Genomic DNA, 22,785 nt, shown 5'->3' on the forward strand with positions numbered 1-22,785 from the left:
ATAATGGAGAACAAAAATTTTGAGGATAAAATAGGGTAAGATCAAGAACCACTTCCTCCTAGTGCTGAAGCTGCTGCCACTAGCCATGACATAGACGATGAAATGCCATCAACGTCGTCTGCCAAGGCCGATGCCCAATGTGATAGTAGAGGGCATGTAAAATCCAAAAAGCCAAAGTTCAGTATAAAGAGCCAAAGAAAGAAATGTAAATGGTCTGAGGAGAAACCAGCCAATATGTAATTTACGACACGGAGTGGCAAGGAACGGCTGAGGCCCTGGCCTATGTTTATGACTAGTGGTTCAGCTTCACATGTTGATGGAAGCCCTCATAACTGAGGCCTTGACATTTATGTTGGTGTTAGACGTGCGTCCGGTATCCGTCATTAGTGCAGTGGGATTTAGACAATTGATGGAGGTATTGTGTCCCCGGTACCAAATCCCATCTAGATTCCACTTCACTAGGCAGGCAATACCGAGATTTTGCCATTTAATTACAGTGATTTGGACGTATTATTCTAGTGATTTGGAAGTATAATTCCAGTGATTTTGCAGTATAATTCCAGTGATTTTGCAGTATAATTCCAGTAATTTTGCTATTTAATTCCAGTGATTTGGACGTATAATTCCAGTGATTTTGCAGTATAATTCCAGTGATTTTGCCATTTAATTCCATTGATTTGGACGTATATTTCCACTCATTTGTACACATAATTACAGTGATTTTGCAGTATAATTCTAGTGATTTTGCAGTATAATCACAGTGATTATTTTATTTATTTTTATTTATTAACAGTTTCTTATATAGCGCAGCATATTCCGTTGCGCTTTACAATTAGAACAACAGTAATAGAACAAAACTGGGTAAAAACAGACAGACATAGAGGTAGGAAGGCCCTGCTCGCAAGCTTACAATCTGTAGTTATACAATCTATCTGATATATTTAATTCCAGTGATTTGGACGTATAATTCCAGTGATTTTGCCATTTAATTCCAGTGATTTGGACATATAATTCCAGTGATTTTGAAGTATAATTCCAGTGATTTTGCTATTTAATTCCAGTGATTTGGACATATAATTCCAGTGATTTTTCCATTTAATTCCAGTGATTTAGATGTATAATTCCATTGATTTGTACATATAATTCCAGTGGTAATTGTTTGTGTCACTTGGCTTAGTCATACAGCTACCTCATTGCACCTCTTCGACATCTTTGCATGAGGTGCTTTTTGGGGGCTAGTTTTTGAAAAGTGCCATCCTGCCTGACACTGCCGTATGAGTCCAGGGGTACTGCTGTATTAGTCCTGGGGTACTGCCGTATAAGTCCACCAATTGCAGATTTATTTTTAAATGATAGGGGCGTGCTTGAGATGCTGTCAGTGGACCGATCAATTGCGGCCCACTCTCAACATTCAGCCACTGTGTGACTTTTTAGATGGGCCAGGTGGTTGTGTCGCTTAGCTTAGTCATACAGCAACCTCGGTGCACCTTTTTTTTTTCTTTGCATCATGTGCTGCTTGGGGCCTTTTTTTGATATCTGCCCTCCTGTCTGCCACTGCAGTGGCACTCCTAGATGGGTCAGTTGTTTGTGTCGCTTGGCTTAGTCATACAGCTACCTCATTGCACCTCTTCTACATCTTTGCATGAGGTGCTGTTTGGGGCCTAATTTTTGAAAAGTGCCATCCTGTCTGACACTGCAGTGCCACTCCTAGATGGGCCAGGTGTTTGTGCCGCACACTTGTGTCGCTTGGCTTCGTCATACAGCAGCCTCGGTGCACCTCTTTTTCTTCATTGCATCATGTGCTGTTTGTGGACTAGTTTTTGAATAGTGCCATCTTGTGTGCAACTGCAGTGCCACTCCTAGATGGGCCAGGTGTTTGTGCCGCACACTTGTGTCGCTTAGCTTAGTCATACAGCCACCTCGATGCAACCTTTTGGCCTAAAAACAATATTGTGAGGTGTGAGGTGTTCAGAATAGACTGGAAAGGAGTGGAAATGAATGTTATTGAGGTTAATAATACCGTTGGAGCAAAATTACCCCCAAATTCTGTGATTTTAGCTGTTTTTATGTTTTCCCCCCAAAAATCATCCAGACCCAAAACCAAAACCAAAACATGAAAGGGTGGTTTTGGCAAAACCAAGCCAAAACCAAAACACAAAAGTGGAATTAGAACCAAAACCAAAACACAAAACACGAGAAGTGCCAGCCTCACATCTCTACAATGCATTGTTACAGTTTCATAGCAATTGTTAGATTTATATAATGTATCTTGTTAAACTGAACAGCTCCTTCTCATACTTGTTCCTGTACTTATCTACATTTTTTGCTGTGCTTTTTATCAATCGGTAAAGCCTAAACTAGTGGTTCCCAAACTCAGTCCTCAAAGCACCCTAACAGTGCAGGTTTTAAGGATATCATAATCAGTCGATTTAATTTAATCATCTGTGCACAAGAATGTATATTCTCAAAACCTGGACTGTTAGGGTGTTTTGAGCAGGGCGGATTAAGCCTTGGGGGACCCAGGGCACCTAAGACAGGGAAGCCCAGGGGAAAGGCGGTATATATATTAGATTTTTATGTATATTAAATTGAAACCAATGGTGTACACTTAAACAACCTTAAAATACACATTAAAAATAATAATCTTGCAAACATGCAATAGCAGTAGTCTCCGTACTACGTAGACACTGGGACAGGACTCAAGATGACTCTTCGTGTGTGTGTCTCTCTCTCTAGACCTGAATGCTCTCATTAGATAACAGGTTACACAGGACCCAGACACCCCGGCAGCGAGGAGGAGAAGCTGGGAACCCTGGATCACTTACAGCTTTTATCTCCCTTCCCTCCTATCTCTCCTGTGGACAGGAAGCTTCATCGGTAGTTCATGAATCCTGATACTCCTGTATCTCTGCCTGCACTGCATACTGTCCTGCTCTCATTCTGGCTGCCTGGTTCTGCTGCTGCACAAGAGGGAGAGCTAGTGATGTCAGCGTACTTCAGATGGGGAGCCCCCTGACAGAGGGGGGCCCAGGGTGAACTATCCCCTGCATCCCCCCCCCCTTAAACTGGATATGGCTTTGAAGACCGCATTTGGGAATCGCTGGCCTGCACTGTTACCAATACTTTATTACACTGGACATTCTAAACTGGATATAGAATATGTTATGCCTTATACTTATTTTGTATAGTGCCAAAGGTGCAGATTATCTCTTTTACTGTATGTATATAAGTCGAACTATGTGTCCTGTTATTTTGTCTAACTGATTCTAAATAAGTTTAATATATATTTATTTCATTCATATATCCAGATGTCCATTAAATACTTTACATATAAAGGAGTAAACTTTTCTCCTGGATCATACTCAGACAAGGCTCTTAGTTTTGCAGAAAATGAATTCAAAGTTCTGGATGATGATGTTTACATTGTTACTTATCCTAAATCAGGTAACTAAAACTCCTGCTACTTATTCTATATCTGCATTACTTGCTTATTATTGTATGTTTGTCATTTATGCCTAAAACAATCAGCGATAATTCTCATGCTATTTTCTTTTCAATGCAGATGTGTTTAGAATTTTTTATATTTTATTTTGTATATGAAAGTCCTTCCCCTAGATCTGTGTACATAAATGAAATGTTTAGTTATACGTCCAACACTCCTGCATGGACTGCTAATGCTGGACTAGATCATATACTTTTATTTAATAAAATTTTTACACAGTATAGGAATCTTTAAAGATTAGCAAAATACAGGCTGTCTATAATTAATGTTCACTTATTTCAATCAGTCTACAGCAAAAACTAATCAGAATTTTTGCAAATTTTCAGTATGTCTGAAATTCACGGTAAAATTTTTTTTTATCAAAAAATCATCATCAGGGTGCTTTTCTTCTACTTGTAAGGTATCAAATGTAAAATTTCCTTTAGCATGTCATCCCTCTTATCAATATTTACAGTAAGTGATACCTGCACAACCTTTTTCATTCTCATTTTGTCTTAAATTCAAAATTATGTTAAATTTACGAGATGTGCATTATTGGTGAAATAGGGGGTGATTCAGAGTTGATCGTTGTGACCGGACGGTCCCGTATGAAAGCCCTCAGACGCTGGTTACAACCCGGACAGCCGGAGAACGGAGCTAGGTTTTGCCTAGCCCTGCTGGTCACAAGATGAAGCGGTCTTTTTGAGGCAAATGATTTATTTGCAATAGTTCTAAAGAGACCGTTACAGCCTATTATGCAGACGAGAGGCATACTGGATTTTTAGAATGGGAACATTGATGCCTGGTGGCCTGAATGACACGGTGGAACTAAATAGGGTGTGAGATATGTGTTTTCTTATAGGTATGAATTTGATTAAATAAAATCATATGGATGACTTTACATATATATATATATATATATATATAATTATAATTATAATTAATAACTATATGAGAGAAGACTTAAGGAATTAATTTATATAAGTAAATCCATACTGATATATAAACTGTGATGGAGAACTAGCCCCAATAGGGGGCACTAGAGATGCGGACTAGATCTGGCACCTATGTACAAGAGGCTAAGAATAGAGACAACAAATAGATAATTTAAAAAAAAATATATATTTTTTATTAATATGTGCTTAGGTGTATGTGGGTGTATATATATTGCTAATACAATACTATGGAACGTAGATTGAGGTTTTTACATTTAGAGCCCACATAACACTTCCTGATTGAAAATGAGGCTTGGTTCTATGTAATAAGCCTATATGGAGCCGTAGGAATACTTCCTAGTAAGCAAAAATGAAAACGAGGCTTGGTTCTGCAGAGTATAAGGGAGATAACAAGATTGAAAGAGAGGCTTGAATCGCGGGCGCAGTGCGCATGCGCGAGCCGCGAAAATGGTTATTTAAAGACCAAACTATACACCCAAGCACTACTGACACTGAGGAAGCCGCTGATGATAATTAGGAGGCGGAGAAATGCGTATGTCATGGACAGGACACCTTTGGAGAGGAAAAACACTCCTGCAGCAATTGTTTGGTAAGCCGGCCGGCTCATTTCCATTTCAATACCCCAGTGCTAAGGGGGAACAAAACGGACTCTATACAACAGCCTGAAAATACAGGCAAGGCTACCAGCAAAAGGAGCAGCTGTGAGAGGTATTATTGGTGCTTTGCATGGTGCACTTAAAAGAACTGTTTTTCCACTAACCAGCAGTGATATAGGTGCATGTGCATAAGTGTGCCTGAAAGAACGGCTTTCTACTAACACGCTTTAATATCTATGCATATGCATGGCATGCTTTAAAAGAACTGCCTAATACCTATTTGATCTGATATTGGTACATTTGCATGGTGTACCTGAAAGAACCATTCTAGAAACATCTGCAGTGGGACTCTTATTTGCATACTACAGCTGATTGTTTGCCTCCAGAGATTATAGATGGATATCTCTGTAACTACAACATAAAATTAGAGCTTTATTGTAGCAAATAGAGTGCTGGAATTGGCAGCTCCGTAAGTGGTTAAGTGATACTGTTTTTTATATATATATTGTGGAATATAATATATTTTTAAACAATACTGGCCAGTATTTATATGTGTTATTGCAATTCATTGTGTTTTATTTTATAAAAGTTTATCAAAGTAAGAAGCGCTGTCTCATACTCTCTTCTTTTCAGTTCTAAAGAGAATTCTTCCCTATTGCTAGGGGCAACATCATGCAGCAAGATGTTCACAGCAGTATGTAGTTGATATAATACACTGTGAAGCTCACAGGCTTCCTCTTTGTATACAGTAAAACCACAATGCATCTCAGGATGTAGTCCCCCCTGAGTCCTTTCCATCCAATCAGAATAACTCACAAAATATAAATAAATTACATTTTAAAATGATATAAGTGCATGAAGCAATTTCCTCCTTCCTGTCACACACAAAGTTTGGTATAATTTAAACTCCATTCCTTCCACCTGGGAGTTTACACTTCACCATTGATACATTTATCACATAGTTTCAAAATATGGTTTGTATTTGATTTCCCAAACAAATGTTTCTCATCCTTTTCCTGTCACACCCAAAGTTCTTGTAATGTAAACATAATCTGCACTCTACATAGTGCAGACTAGGAAATGTTACATCAGGCTGTTGTTGCCCACAAGTTTGCATTCATAAAACACAATCTGATTAACATGTTCCTGTCTCATTCACATCTCCATGCAAACCCCTTTGAGGGTGACACCTGGGTGCAGGCCACACCCCCAGCACCCCCTTTCTGACGCCACAGATTTTTACAAGCAGTAAGTGGAAATAGAAAAAATTGTCCACTGCTACAGGTATTTTATATTCTGAGCCTAAATATTTGGACTCTGTTGCCTCTTAATAATATTAGAATTAATCCTCAATGTGTGATGTTGTATGTGTCTGTGTGGGTATATTGAATTGAAAATTCTCTTATTTCTCATACGTCCTAGAGGATGCTGGGGTCACTTCAAGAACCATGGGTATAGACGGGATCCACAGGAGACATGGGCACTTTAAGACTTTCAAAGGGTGTGGCCTGGCTCCTCCCTCTATGCCCCTCCTCCAGACTCCAGTTTAGAATCTGTGCCCAGTGAGACTGGATGCACTCTGAAGAGCTCTACTGAGTTTCTCTGAAAAAGACTTATGTTAGGTTTTTATTTTCAGGGAGAACTTCTGGCAACAGCCTCCCTGCTTCATGGGACTTAGGGGAGAGAAGTCAGGCCTACTTCTGTGAGTTTCAAGGCTCTGCTTCTTTCGTTACAGGACACCATTAGCTCCTGAGGGTTTGATCACTAGGTACGCCTAGGGGCTCATTCCCAGAGCCGCCCGTCACCCCCTTTGCAGAGTCAGAAGACAGGTGAGTAGAAGAAGCAAATAAGACTTCAGTGACGGCTACTGAGGTACCGCACAGCGATCGCACGCTGCGCGCCATGCTCCCACACACAGAGGTACTACAGGATGCAGGGCGCAGGGGGGGGGGGGCGCCCTGGGCAGCATATATACCTCAATATAAGACTGGCAGCAGGGGACATAGGTGCCAGGGTACTGTGCTAACCCCCGCCAGTATAAAGATTTTTAATAAAAATAGCGGGACTGAAGCGCGCCATTACGGGGGCGGGGCTTAGCCCTCACAGCTCACACAGCCAGTTCCATTTTCTCTTGCAGAGATGCTGGTCCTTCCTAACACTGCTGAAAGTATCAGGGTGCAAAACGGGGGGGGGGGCACAGTAAATTTGGTGCAATATATGTTTAATAAAAAGCGCTGCAGGTTTGGGGCATTCTATAGTGTTCAGAACTGTTGATCAAGCACTGGGTTATGAGCTGGCATTCTCTATCTGTGTCTCTCTGACATGTTTGGTACATGTGTGTCGGCATGTCTGAGGCGGAGTGCTTCCCACAAACGGCTGTGGGAGTGACCCTGTCGGCACCGCAGACTCCTGATGGTACTTGGTACATGTGTGTTAACATGTCGGTGGATGAGTGTTTTTCCCAAGAGAAAACTATATTAGGGACACAGACGTGTGTGGGTGGCCCTGTTGGCACCACCAATATCTGACTGGGTAAAAAAAAAATGTACAAAAATTTCATGTTAATGTAATGCATATCAGAAAGGGCTATATATATATATATAGTAAGGTTGCATAAATCGGTGTCACAGACACAGACGTAGAAATATCTATGAAAGAGATAAAATTATACAGCGCTAGATTGACACAGAATAATTTTCACAATGGATTTGTTTAATCATATAGAAAGTCAATTACACAATAAAAAATGGTTAAAATAACACTATAATAAATATAGGTAGAACTTCATACCCATGTATGTCTCACTAATATGACCTTGGTGTGCTTACTGACCCTTTTGAGTTCTTGCACCAATAACAATACAGTCACTAATTAGGACCAACATAAGGATGAATCATCCAATTTGATGTGTTTTACCAAAGCTGTGTTCCAATTTGGGAGGCTCCTGTAAAGACCGGTTCGTATGGCAACGGCAGCGGATGACGGAGTCCTGGTTCACAGAGGTCAACAAACACCAGTGGTGGAGTCCTGGTTTTGGAAAGTATTCTGTGTTCCAAATGGTTGAGGTCTCCAAAGAAGATTTAGAATCAGTAGCACTGCCGGCACTGGAGTCCTGGTCCACAGAAAGAAATAGGTCCACAAAAGTCCTGACTGTAGACGTATGGATGGTGATGGTGCTGGTCACAATTGATACACCCAAGGTCACAAGGTCACAATCTTCACATTTATCACATTTATCCCGTACTGGGACGGTCTCCTGATAACGGCGAGATCAAGAAACCAGTTGGTGCAAAACATTGCACTCTCCCTGACAGTTCTTCAACAACAGGGTTGGCTCCTGAACTTGCCAGAATCACTGATGGTCCCATCGACGCAGTTGTCGGTTTTGGGAATAATACTAGATACAGAACTACAGAGAGTTTTTTCTTCCAGTGGAAAAAGCTCTGGAGATCCAGAGTCTGGTCATACAAATTCCGAGACCAGCAGCAGTGTCAATCCATCAATACATTCAGTTGCGGGAAAAGATGGTTGCGGCCTACAAGGCCATTCAGTTGGCAGGTTCCTTGCCAGGGTGTTCTAGTGGGTCCTGTTGGACAAGTGGTCCGGTTCCCACCTACACATACACCGGAGGATAATCCTGTATTCCAGGACCAGAATCTCACTCCTGTGGTGGCAGCACAGTTCTCACCTCTGCACGGGTTCGGGATCCAGGAGTGGATCCTAGTGACCATGGATGTATGCCTCCGAGGCTGGGGAGCAGTCACACAGGGCGGAAAACTTCCAAGGAAGATGGTCAAGTTAGGAAACTTGTCGCCGCACAAACGGTATAGAGTTTAGGGCCGTTTACAGCGGTTTTCTACAAACGAAAAACAGAGCAGCAATAGCAGAAGCCACAAGGATTTTCAGCTAGAAAAACAAAACAAAAAACAAACAAACAAACAAACAAACATACAAGCGCTCTGTCAGCGATGTTCGTTCCAAGAGTGGACAACGGGGAAGCAGACTTCATCAGCAGAGCAGACACGATCTCCATCCAGTAGAAGGGGGGCTTCGAAGAGGTGACATGTCTTCGAAGAGGTGACTTGTAGTTGGGATTCTTCGAAGAGGTGACATGTCGAAGAGGTGACATGTCGTTGGGATTTCCTCAAGTAGACATGATGGCATCTCGTATTAACAAGAAGCTTCAGAGTCCAGGTAAAGGGACCCTTAAACAATAACAGTGAATGCTCTGGTGACACCGTGGGTGTTTTTTTAGTCAGTATATGTATTCCAGAGGCGTCATGAGGAGGGTGTGGGGGGTGCGGCCCGCACCCAGGTGTCACCCTTCAATGGGGTGACACCAAAAAGAGCTGCACACCCGCACACCCATCCACAGATACGTCTGCGGCTGCACCCACACTTACTCCTCCCCAGCACCGCACCCCCGCCGACTTCATCACCGGACAGCGGTGATATACACACCGGCCCGCCTGTACACCGCCGCGGCGCCACCGGGTCCGTACTACTATCACCATGGTGATGAGCTATAAACTGTTGCCGGGTGCTGTACGTCACGAGTGACGTCATACGCACGCCTGCACCGCATGCCTTGCTGGGAGGGAGAATGGGAGGAGACTTTGCTGTGCAGGGAGGACGGCCGTTACCAGAGGGAGCTGTACTGCAGGGACTAAAGTGCGCACCTCATTGCCTTCTTCTCTGGCTGGCTGTGAGCTGTTTCAGCTGAGAGAGGGTGTGTATGTTTGATTCAATGTTTTACAGTGTACGATTACATTATAATCCATTATTATTTGTGAAAAAAAAAATGTTTTGAATAAAAAAAAAATGTTTTGAGTGTGTGTGTATATATGTATATATATATATATATATATATATATATATATACATATGTGTGTGTGTGTATATGTTTTTATATATATATATATATATATATATATATATATATACATACATATGTATATATATATATATATATATATGTATGAGTCTGAATACCTCCGCCGCCACATTGAGCTCTTGCCACGCGGCCGCTCCTGATTGGCTGCCGGTCCGCAAAATAGTAGCGCCGCGGTCATAGGAGCTGCAGTGCTGCCGACCACAGCCTCCTCCTCCTTGCACCGCCGCCGCCCTCTGCCTCCTCCTCCACTACACCGGCGCTGCCCTCAGCCACCCCACCGTTGCCCTCAGTCCTTCTCTGCACCTCCACCTCCTCCGCACCATGCCAATCACAGCCATCTCATCCACCGCCCCGCAGACCACAGCATCCTCAGCACCGCCGCTGCTAAATAGGTAATCTTACCCTGCTGCCTTTCTCTCGCCCTAGTCCCTACTATGTGCCCTTGCTGTCCCTCTCTCTGTCCCTATGTCCCTGCTGTCACTTTCCCTGTCCATCTGTCACTCTCCCTGTCCCTATGTCCCTGTTGTCACTTTCCCTGTCCATCTGTCACTCTCCCTGTTCCTATGTCCCTGCTGTCACTCTCCCTGCCCCTGCGGTCACTTTCCCTGTCCCTATGTCCCTGCTGTCACTCTCCCTGCCCCTGCTGTCACTTTCCTTGTCTCTCTGTCCCTGTCCCTGCTGTCACTCTCCCTGAATTTTGTGTCATACAGTGTGCTATAATGTGAATTTCGGCTTAAACCGTGTGCTGTAATGTGAATTTCGGCTCATACAGTGTGCTGTAATGTGAATTTCGGCTGATACCGTGTGCTATAATGTGAATTTCGGCTCATACCGTGTGCTATAATGTGAATTTCGGCTCATTCAGTGTGCTATAATGTGAATTTCGGCTTATGTCGTGTGCTATAATGTGAATTTTGGCTCATGCAGTATGCTATAATGTGAATTTCGGCTCATGCCGTGTGCTATAATGTGAATTTTGGCTCGTACCATGTGCTATATTGTGAATTTCGGCTTATTCTGTGTGCTATAATGTGATTTTCGACTCATTCTGTGTGTTATAATGTGAAAACTAGTTCAAAAACATAACTAAGGGTTCCGTGTATTGTGATACGGGAGGGTTTCATGGGGGGTGACACCGTGAGTTACCACACCGGGTGACACCAACCCTAGTGACGCCTCTGATGTATTCCCTACACTTTCTCTCATTCCAAAGGTTCTGGGATCATAAAAAGTACAGAAATTCGAGTGAGCCTCATTGTCCCAGACTGGCCAAGGAGAGCTTGGTATCCAGATCTAAGGAATTGCTCATAGGCGATCCTTGGCCTTTTCCTTTGTGCGAGGACCTGTTGTGGAGGGGGCCGTGCGTCTATTAGGACGACATGGCGGTTGAACGCTAATTCCTAGTCCGAAAGGGTATTCCCACGGAAGTAGTTTCCACATTTATTCGGGCTAGAAAAGGGGTAACGTCTAAAACATTACTACCGTATTTGGAGAAAATAAGTTTCTTGGTGGGAGTCCAAGATGACTCCTACGGCAGAGTTTCAGCTAGGACGTTTTCTCCATTTTCTACAAGCAGGTGTAGATGCGGGCCTAAAGTTGGGCTCAATTAAAATCGGCCTTATTGGTTTTCTTTCAGAATCAATTGGACTCCCTTCCAGAAGTTCAGGCTGTCGTGTAGGGCGTGTTGCACATCCGACCTCCTTTTGTGCCCCAGTGGCACCATGGGATCGTAATGTGGTGTTGTAGTTCCTTCAGTCACATTGGTTTGAACCTTTATGTAAGGTGGAGTGTAATTCCTCACTTGGAAAGTGGTCATCAGGTTGGTCTTGGCATACGCAAGGGGAGTGTCTGAGTTAGCGGCCTGATCTCACAAGAGACCTTATTTGATCTTCCATGAAGATAGAGCAGTGTTGGTAACTCGTCAACGATTCCTACCGAAGGTGGTTTCTTCCTTCTACATGGACCAACCTACTGTGGTGCCTGTGGCTACTGACGCCTTCGCTGAGTCGAAGTCTCTGGATGTGGTTAGAGTTTTGAAGTTATGTCGCCAGGGCGACTCAGATTAGGAAAACAGAGGCTCTGTCTATCCTGTAGGTTCCCGACAAAGATTGTGTGTCCTGCTTCCAAGCAGACCATTGCGCGCTGGATCTGTGGTGCGATTCAGCATGCTCATTCCACGGCTGGATTGCCGTTACCGGAATCGGTTAAGGCCCATTTTACTAGAAGGGTGGGCGCGACCTGGGCAGCTGCCCGGGGGATCTCGGCATTACAACTTTGCCAAGCAGCTGTTTGGTCGGGTTAAAACACTTTTGCAATGTTTTACAAGTTTGATACCCTGGCCGATGAGGACCTCATGTTTGGTCAATCGGTGCTGCAGAGTCATCCGCACTCTCCCGCCCGTTTTAGAGCTTTGGTATAACCCCATGGTTCTTGAAGTGACCCCAGCATCCTCCAGGACGTATGAGAAAATAGGATTTTAATACCTACCGGTAAATCCTTTTCTCTTAGTTCGTAGAGGATGCTGGGCGCCCGTCCCAGTGCGTACTGTATCTGCAGTTATTGGTTGTGGTTACACACAGGTTGTGTTACAGTTTTTGTCAGCATAGTGCTGAAAATTCTTCATGCCGTTGGCTTGTGTTCTATTGAATGCCACGTTCTGCGGCATGCTTGAGGTGTGAGCTGGTAAGATGCTCACCGTGGTTTAACAATAAATCCTTTCCTCGAAATGTCCGTCTCCCTGAGCACAGTGTCCTTAAACTGGAGTCTGGAGGAGGGGCATAGAGGGCGGAGCCGGGTCACACCCTTTGAAAGTCTTAAAGTGCCCATGTCTCCTGCGGATCCCGTCTATACCCCATGGTTCTTGAAGTGACCCCAGCATCCTCTACGGACTAAGAGAAAAGGATTTACCGGTAGGTATTAAAATCCTATTGTTTATTCTCTACACAAGACAAATGATCTAATTTATAATTGTGACAGATTTTTTTGCATCATGTGATGTTTGGGGCCATTTTTTTTTAAGTGCCATCCTGTCTGACACTGCAGTGCCACTCCTAGATGGGCCAGGTGTTTGTGCCGGCCACTTGGGTTACTTTGCTTAGTCATCCAGCGACCTCAGTGAAAATTTTAGGACTAAAAATAATATTGTGAGGTGTGAGGTATTCAGAATAGACTGGAAATGAGTGGAAATTATGGTTATTGAGGTTAATAATACTATAGGATCAAAATTACCCCCAAATTCTATTATTTAAGCTGTTTTTGAGGGGTTTTTGAAAAAAACCCCACCCGAATCCAAAACACACCCGAATCCGCCAAAAAAAAATTCAGGGAGGTTTTGGCAAAACGCGTCCGAATCCAAAAAACGGCCGCGGAACCGAATCCAAAACCAAAACACAAAACCCGAAAAATTTCCGGTGCACATCTCTAATATATATATATATATACAGGGGGAGTGTATTTTCGCTGTGCAAGTGTGAGATCGCATGTGTAGCTGAGCTGCTAAAACCCACTGTGTAGGTCTGTGCGCAACCCAGGACTTACTCCTTCAGAGCGATATGAACAGGCTGATCAGAGCCGGAGCTGACGTCACACACCCTCCCTGAAAAATTGCTTGGGTACTCCTGCTTTTTTCCGTACACTCCCTGTAAGTGGTCAGTTACCACCCACAAATGGCCTCCTCATGTCAAACACCTTGCGATAGGCTTTTTTGCACCATCCTGTCGCTAGGCGGTGATGCCTGTTGCTGTTATCTGATGCGTGAGCGCATTGCGGTGCATACACATGCGCAATTAGGATCTGATCTCCCGCTGTGCGAAAATGCACAGCAGAGATTAGATTTGAATGACCCCCTAAATACGGGATCCTACTTCCCCTAGATACACATGGGTGAGGTGTACTAAGCCTTGGGGAGTGATAAAGTACCAGTCACTCAGCTCCTAACTGCCCTGTTAAAGGTTGGGTTTGAAAAATGACAGTATGGCGCTGATTGGTTCGGAGTTTATTTCTCTCAACTTTGTCTTAATACATTTGCCCCACAATGTGGCAGAAATCTAGTTATCATTATTGTTTATATCCCCAGAGATTTCCTATTTCTATTAATATGTACTGCTACAGTATGTGTTTACTGTTTACAGGTATACTAGTTATTATTGGATTGCTGTACTACGTACAGTGAACTCATTTGCTCTCTTTTTGTATTTGATGTTTTTCATTTATCATTGTCCTGAACATTTAACCTCTAGTACTATATAACCTAGAGGGCTTTAACCTTTTTTGTCAGCAAGGTAGCAGACAATAGCCCTGATTCTGAGTTGATCATAGCTGTGCTTTTGATCGTAGCTGTGCTAAATTTAGCACAGCTTCGATCATGAACTCAGACATGCGGGGGGACGCCCAGCACAGGGCTAGCCCGCCCCGCATGTCAGTGCCCCCCCCCTCAGAAGTGCAAAGGCATCGCACAGCGGCGATGCCTTTGCACTTCAAGAGTAGCTCCCGACCAGCGCAGCTTTAGCGTGCTGGCCGGGAGCTACTCATCGCTTCCCGGGCCGCAGTGGCTGCGTGTGACGTCACGCAGCTGCTGCGGGCCGCTCCCACACAGTCCGGCCACGCCTGCTTTGGCCGGACCGCGCCCACAAAACGCGCGTTGACCGTCGTTTCGCCCCCTGCCGCCCAGCGACCGCCTCTGCCTGTCAATCAGGCAGAGGCGATTGCAGGAAAAGCAAGGAAATGGTCTATGGCGCTAAGGTGAGTGGTGTATAATTAATAGATGTAAAATTCTGTAAATCAGCAGCCACCCAGAGCTGGAGATGCCGAATCCAGACAAACAGAGACAACACAAATACATATTCCAGGTGGCGCTTAAAAGTACAGAAAACAATTAAACATGTTATAAAAATATTTTTGTTTATTATTGATAAAAAAGAGATAATATAGTGTAGTATACACTGGTAACACAAACTCCCGGGAGTAAACAATATAAAATAAATATAAAATCCACACCACAGTTAGGAGCCTGATAGATGCTCACTAGATCAATACTGGCTATACTGATATAAGATAAATGGTTGTAACATTATACATTGATGGCCATAACTGCTGTATAGTATATATTAATATGATCTAATCACACAGGTGTGCACTCCAGCGCTAGATGTTATGTAAAATAAAAGTTATATGAAAGTCACTCACATGTACATGGAGAATCCTTAGGTGCCAAACAATGATGACAGCACTCCGTATGAGGCACCTTAAACTGTCATAATTTGAAGCAGACACTTATGTGTAACAGGGTGTCTGGACCCTCGCTAAATAGCGGGACTGAGGTGTACCGTGTGTATACGGAGTAGTTGGATGAATGTGATATCAACCGCCCAAGTAATTTATCCGGTCTGGCAGCGGAGGCGATGAATGGGCACCCAGGGTGCGTTGCTGGGGTAAGAAGAAAACCCGTGAAGGTCTTGATGTTTGAAGTTGGCGCTGCGCTTCCGTGCAGGGAGCGCTGCGCGTCCGGCAATGAGCGCCCCAGTGGTGTAGCCTCGGTCCGGCAGCGGAGGCAGATGATGATCACCTGTACTGGGCACCCTGTATCAAGGTATAGCCGTGGAGATCTCCTTGTTGTGAGTTGCGCTGTAACCCGTGCAGGGAGCGCTGTGATGGAAGTAGTCAGCTCCGTCAGTTTACAGCTGGATCAGGTGTAGAGATGGAGAGCAGTCTCCGTCCGAGCACTGACTATCTCCCCATGTGCGGCACTGGTGTCAGCTGGGCCAAAAACGTTCCAGGTATCTGGCTGTTAATGCAAGATTGTAGCCCTCTGGATATGCTGGGTGTGGAATGAAGTTCTGTCGGGGGAGAATTGTTAGAATGTCCTGTATCCTTAACGCGTTTCAACGCACAGCAGGGCGTCTTTATCCATAGGCAGGTATAGTGTGAGGTTAGAGTGAGTGTCTCTTATACCTGATGGCTGCATGCATTCAGGTGATTATTATTAATTAATTAGTTGAATTGCTAACAATTAGCAGCCTTGTGTCTTGGGGAAATCCGTTGAGAAGTTTAAATCACTCAGTATACACAAGAAAATAAATAAAAAATATATAATATATATAACATTCAGTATAATATCATCATATATAGGTACAATCAAAATACACTAAAGCTATGAGACTGGAAGTATCTGATGACACACATCTATATTACATATTACATAGGGAATAGGGATAGATAGTATTACATCATATAGGAAAAAAGCATTTTTCTACACACATGTATATAAATCTCAATGTGTGAAAGAATGGTGGATACACCTGGATATTATAACTGTCTGTCTATATGCAAATATGAATAAAACTGTAGATCAAACTCCAATAGAGGGAGAAAAAAATAAATATATATATATATATATATATATAAACATACATGCACATGCATATACACATATATACATACACATACATATGTACTATAAACAACTAAATAAAAAATGCATATTAATGATAATAATAATGATAATGATGGTAATAATAATAATAATAATAATAATAATAACAACCTAAGTGTCTGAAGAAGACATAAAGAAGTAAAGAGAAAACAGATCTAAGCAAACCCAAGTGTCAGAACACTCTAGGGTGTACTCATCTGTACCTAGAATGTACAAGATTCAGAGGGACTATTCTAAAGCAGAGAAAAGAGATCAAATGTAACACCATCGATCAATGAAGATCATTTAAATGAACTCTAGATCGATGGTTTCATTGAGACCTTGTGGTTTTAGGGACTCAAGTTTCAAGATCCAGGCAGCTTCTTGTCTACACAAAGTTCTGAAGCGGTCCCCTCCCCTACTGGTGGCTGGAATATGTTCCAACCCAACCAGTTGGAGTCCTTTGGGATTGCCTCCATGAGCATCCAAAAAATGCCGTGGAATGCTATGGTTGGTATGCCTGTTGAGAATGTTCCTCCTGTGTTCCATAAATCTGATTTTAAGGGAACGCATAGTGCGGCCCACATAGTACAATTGACAGGGGCATCTCAGCAGGTACACCACATAGCAGGTGTTACAATTAATGAATGACTTAATAGTATATTCTTTTTTCGTTATAGCTGATGAGATTGTTTTTGTTTTGTTTTGAACAAAAGAACACGTGGTACACCTTGTATGATTACATTTACAAGAGCCAAAAACCTTTAACCCTGTGAGGGTCCCTTGTTTTTTATCACCTCCCGGTGTAGAGGATCTTTTAAAGAAGCTGGGTACCAACTGCCAATATGTTTTTTAGATTTTTTGCTTTCCTAAACACTATTGATGGTGTCTTTTCTAAATGTGTTTTTAGTATAGGGTCTGTAAATAAAAGTTTATAGTTTTTCTTTAGAATGTATGAGATATTTTTAGCTGCCACATTATATTTAGATACAAAAAAAAAAGATTATTTCTATCTTTATTTTTAGTTTTAGTTTTATTTCTATTTACACTAGTGCTATCACTCCCAGCATTCATCATTCTCTTATCACTATTAGCAGACCCATTCCGATTTGTGGACAATGTATCAGATCTAATTAAACTGGTAGCAGCCCTGCTATGGCCTTCAGCCGTCTGGCATGCGTCGGGCACTATGGCGCCAGCACATACGCAGTGGGTACCCGTTCGCTCGGCTGCGATAAAAAGCAGCGAGCGGGTCAGAATGACCCCAATGAGATTTGCAAGACAGACTCGCTTTAAGTGGCTTGGCAACTTATTATTATTATTGTTATTATTATTATTATTATCTTTTATCTATATGGCATCCATTACAGAGTACATAAACAAATGAGCCAAGCAAGAAAAAAGCACTTACAGGCGGCAATGGCCTGGACAGCAAGCAGCATGGACGTGCTTTGCATAAGCTCCTGCCATGAAGCCCTCAATGGGGGAGATGTATTAACCTGGAGAAGGCATAAGGAAGTGATAAACCAGTGATATGTGCAAGGTGATAAAGGCATCAGCCAATCATATCCTAACTGTTAATTTACATATTGGAGCTGATTGGCTGATGCCTTTATCACCTTGCACATATCACTAGTTTATCACTTCCTTATGCCTTCTCCAGGTTAATAATACATGTGCCCCATAGTGCCTAGCACGCTACCTGGGGAGCTTTTTCACATACCACCATACCATGCAGATAGGGCCTGATTAACAATGGGGCAGATGGAGCTCTAGCTCCAGGACTCCTCAAAAAAATAAGCCTATCATGCTGGCAGCGGGATGATGACCATTTGCACAGCTGGCAAACAATAATAACTCATAAGTATTAAAATAGGTTTTGTAGTTTTCTCACAAAATTATCAATTTTTTAATTATTTATGTATTTAGGTAGACATTGGTGCATATAGTGTATAGGGCGTACACACTCACATGGCTCTGATCACATTCACACAGCACTGGTCACAACTCCTTACCTTTCCAGTATAGGCCCTTGAAAATTTTCAGCTCCAGGCCCATGTGGCCCTTAATCTGGCCCTGCATGCAGAGGCACCTCTTAGCAGTCCGGTTCTGGGGGTATGGTCTGCGGAGCCAGAGTAAACCATATAGCGTCCTTGCAGCTTGTGGCGTACCCGCCACAGTAAAATTGTGGCTCTAGTACACAGCCCAGCCCAGGGACGTTACTCGGCTGGCGCGGAGCTCATTTTCCTGGCTGCTTCTTGGACAGGAACTTCACCCAGCATCAGGAGGGGGCCCTCCGCTACTCCATCCTGACCAGGGGATTGTACTGCCTTGCTTCGCTGCGGTAAGAAGCAGGTGCTCCTATGTAACAGTGCAGTGCTGTAGCACACAGTTTACACCATACACCAGCCCCAGGGACCACCAGGCCGTGCTGAGGCAATCTCCGGTGACTTCATCAGCTCACCTCTCACTACCCCACTGCCTAGAAACCCTCTGTGGGGGTTACTTGAGCAGTTAGCAGCCTAGCATTCCTGCCCATGGCGGACATTTTAGCTGCAACCTCCACACACATACCAGCAACATTCAACCCATTGCCGGGTGCATTGACCCTCCAGCTACTCTCCCTAACTCTTGCTGTGGACCAAGGCAGCCCCACAGTATTGAAGTACATAAGCTGTCTGCTGGGCTGGATGTCATATATTATCTATACCACGGAGTGCTCCCCCATCCCCACCACATATCCTCTAAGACCAGAGGGAGTGTATTTCCTGTCCTTTTTTCTCATAACCTTTATTCTTATTGGCACTCTTCTGTTGGTGTGTTACACTGTACATGTTGAATATACGGGTATGCACTTGGACTCTGTGCTCTTTTACCGCCACATTGTTTTTCACATGACAGTGCTGCCTTATATACCATATTTTCCGACCCAGAGCTTACATTTATGACAGTGGGTATCTCTACCCTATTCTTCTACAGCCTACAAATATTGAATACAAAAACTAACCTATGGTACTATGAGACATTATTCATTGAAAGTTAAGATAAAAGGGCTTCAAGAAATATCCCATCACTTCATTCACCAAGGAAAGCAACTTTCACCTCAATCCCCCCCAAAATCCTTCTCTACCATCTGAGATTGATCAAACATTGCTACCTGCCACTAGGGGTGATACCCAACATCTACAGGCTCTTATTATGGGCCTTAAAGACTCTTTCATGCCTGTAGTTCAAAAAGCTATAGGCGAACTTAAAGCAGATATGATGGAACTCTACTCTCGGAACGCCTCACTTGAAACTCATGTGGATAAAGTTCAAGAAGACTATGTTAACTTTTCTAAGGACATGAACTACTGTTTCAGTGAGCTAGATTTCCTGAGGGAAAAAAATGAAGATTTACAAAATCGGCAGTGACGTAATCTTGGTATACATAATATTCCAGTAACAATAGTGCACAGTGACATAGAGCCCTAACTCGTTTGACTGTTTACACACCTTCATCCTTCAGAGGCTGCTTCTATTGTTAAAATTAAAAGGGCCCACAAAGCTTTAAGACCTAGACCGAAGGATACTGACCCTTTTAGAGATGTAATCCTCAAATTGCTCTCTTTTAAGACCAAGAACATAATCACTATGGCCAGTAGGTCTACCTCCTGCATTATGTTCGAAGGATAAAAACTTAAGCTCTTTCAGTATCTAGCTCATTCAACTATCGCCAAAAGAAGGGACTTACGTACAGTGACAGTGTTATTGAGAGAAAGTGGATGCAAATACAAGTGGGGTTTTCCATTTCACCTACTGTTGGAGGTTAAAGGGAAACTTTACACTGCGAGGTCATTGGACAAGGGAAAGGCTCTCCTTCATTAGCTCAACCTTCATCCTACTACTGGCTTCTCATGTCTAGAAAATCAGGCTCAGGACTACCTGACTTGAAATAGATACTTCAATGTTTATATATATATTCTTCTATTGATGTCTCATTCTACTGGTTTTGTTGATATTTTGATTTACAATTTAGCAAATGTGTGTGAATATGGTATTTACTAGTTATTTCAACTTGTGCTATATTACTAACATACAGTATCCACAGATGTTTCTTGTGAAGTATTGCATTCTAGCTCTGGGTGGGAAGTGTTGGTATACCATGAGACCTCAGTACCCCCAATTTTAGGGATTATGGTATATCAAGCTGTATATTTTATTTTGTAACTCAGATATTATTCCCGATCATTGACTACCATCCTCGAGCTCTCCACCTTGCTAGAGCAGTAATAGCAGTCTGCAATTATTTTTGGTGGTCCTAGCTAATTTCCTCGCCCCATATCCAATCCTTGTTTTTGTTATAATTTTTTCCTATTAGCAGAGTCTGTTCCTAGTTATTCACTATAATTTTATTTTACATCTCTACTTCCACTATGCCTTTTAAGTGTCTCTCCATCAATAGTTAGGGCCTTAATAACCCACAGAAGTGCACTCATTTTGTTCCACTCTTTGAAATGCCTACAGTACATGGCGATTGTTTTTTTTTTGTGTGTGCAAGAAACCCACCTCAAATCAGGTGGCCATACCTCACTAGCTTCTAAACATTACCCGAATGTATACTACTCTAACAATGGGGTCAATTTAATAAAGCTTTTAAAAATGAACAGTGGTGATGTTTCCCATAGCAACCAATCAGATTTTGTCTATTATTTCTCTATTGCATCATAGACAATGATAGACAGAATCTGATTGGTTGCTGCGGGCAACATCACCACTTTTAATTTTTAGAAGCTTTAGTAAATTTACCCCAATGTCTCTAAACAAAACTGGGGTGGCTACACTACTCCATTCATCTTTTCCATTTGTATTATCAGACACCAAAACTGACCCCGAGGTATGTTAGCTAATTCTGATGGTTAAATTAGGACATGAGAAGATTACCCTACCCAATCTCTATTCCCCTAATTAAGGCATTTCACAATATTTTGACAAGTTTTTTTCATATCCTTTCTGACTTTAGAGGCAGTAAAACTTTGGAAGGCAGAGACTTTAATACAGCTCTACTTCCATCTTTAGATAAATCAGGTAATCTCAGTGAGAAGTCTCCTGTTCCTGGATTGGCAGCTCTCCAGAGACATTTGACTGAGGCTGGTTTATTTGACATTAGGAGATCCCTCAATCCCACAATCAGGGACTATACTTTCTATTCTAATCCTCACAATAGAGTACCTACTCATGCATTGACCTATTTTTATGGTGTGCCTCCCTATCCCATGCAGCTGTTCAGTCCTCCATTCTCCCTAACTCATGGTCTGACCATTCCTTTTTAGAGGCTTCTTTTGGGCCCTTAGAGGCTACTTCCAGCAGACCCTCATGGAGGTTGAATGAAATGCTTCTGAAACATCCACAGTTCCAACATTTGGTAAAGGAACGCCTGCAGGAATATTTTTAACTCAGTTCCTCTGCTGACGTATCTTTCCCTATGGTTTGGGAGGCACATAAATCAGTGATTAGAGGTCATATAATCCAGTTTGCCTCTCATCACAAAAAATATCAAGAGGCGTTGATAGCGTCTCTAAACTATATTATTGCCTCTTTAGACTGGGAACACAAACTAATGTTGTCTAGTAAATTTCTATCTCAACTTTCTCTGAAATGGGCTGACCTACATGCCCTCCTAGCCGAATGGGTTGAGAGGAGCCTCAGATGGGCTAATCAAAAATTTCATGACAAAAGCAATAAAGCTCATACTTTACTAGCTCTTAGACTTAGGTCTAAACAGGCTTCACAGGTTATTTCCTTGATTACAGAATATTTAGGGAATATTGTATATAATCCCAAGCATATCAACAATGTTTTTGCTCATTATTATGAAGCTCTGTACAATTTGACTGCCTCATCTGAGACTTCCTCTCATACTCAGGTAATCCAAATTTATCTGGATTTGTGTGCGCTCTTTAATATCTCTGATTCTACATCTCCTGCCCTGGGGGTGGATATTACTGAGGAGGAATTTGCTTCTGCACTCAAAGCACAGAAACCATCAGAGGCTCCTTTGGTTTCACAATGGCTTATTAAAAAATAATTTGCCCAACAACTTTCACCTCTGCTGATTTGGTTGTTTAATGGAGTCTTGCATGGAGCCCTGTTTTACCCAGACTCTGCATCTCTAGAATCATTATTATTTCCAAACCAGGAAAGATCCTTCTCTCTGCGCCAGTTATCGTCCCATTTCCCTGTTCAACACTGATCGTAAACTATGTGATAAGGTTTAATCCACCAGATTAAATGGAGTGTTGCCTTCTTTAATACAACCAAACAAGGTAGGCTTTATCCCTGAATACCACATTGTCCTCAGTAGGTACACGTGCCAATTTTTACAAACCAGCACATAATTCTCATCCATCATCGACTGTTATGACCATGGTTTACAGTTCTCCCATTTTGCCCTGGGAAATGGTATGATG

General features: G+C 42.6%; 1 pseudogene; it reads left to right on the top strand.

The window, feature by feature from the left end:
* The first annotated feature begins 3,308 nt into the window (after positions 1-3,308).
* LOC134965068 (sulfotransferase 2B1-like) overlaps positions 3,309-22,785 on the top strand; it is a 101,623-nt pseudogene continuing 82,146 nt past the window's right edge.

The sequence above is a fragment of the Pseudophryne corroboree genome, chromosome 10 (genome assembly GCF_028390025.1).
Source record: "Pseudophryne corroboree isolate aPseCor3 chromosome 10, aPseCor3.hap2, whole genome shotgun sequence".
NCBI lineage: Eukaryota > Metazoa > Chordata > Amphibia > Anura > Myobatrachidae > Pseudophryne > Pseudophryne corroboree.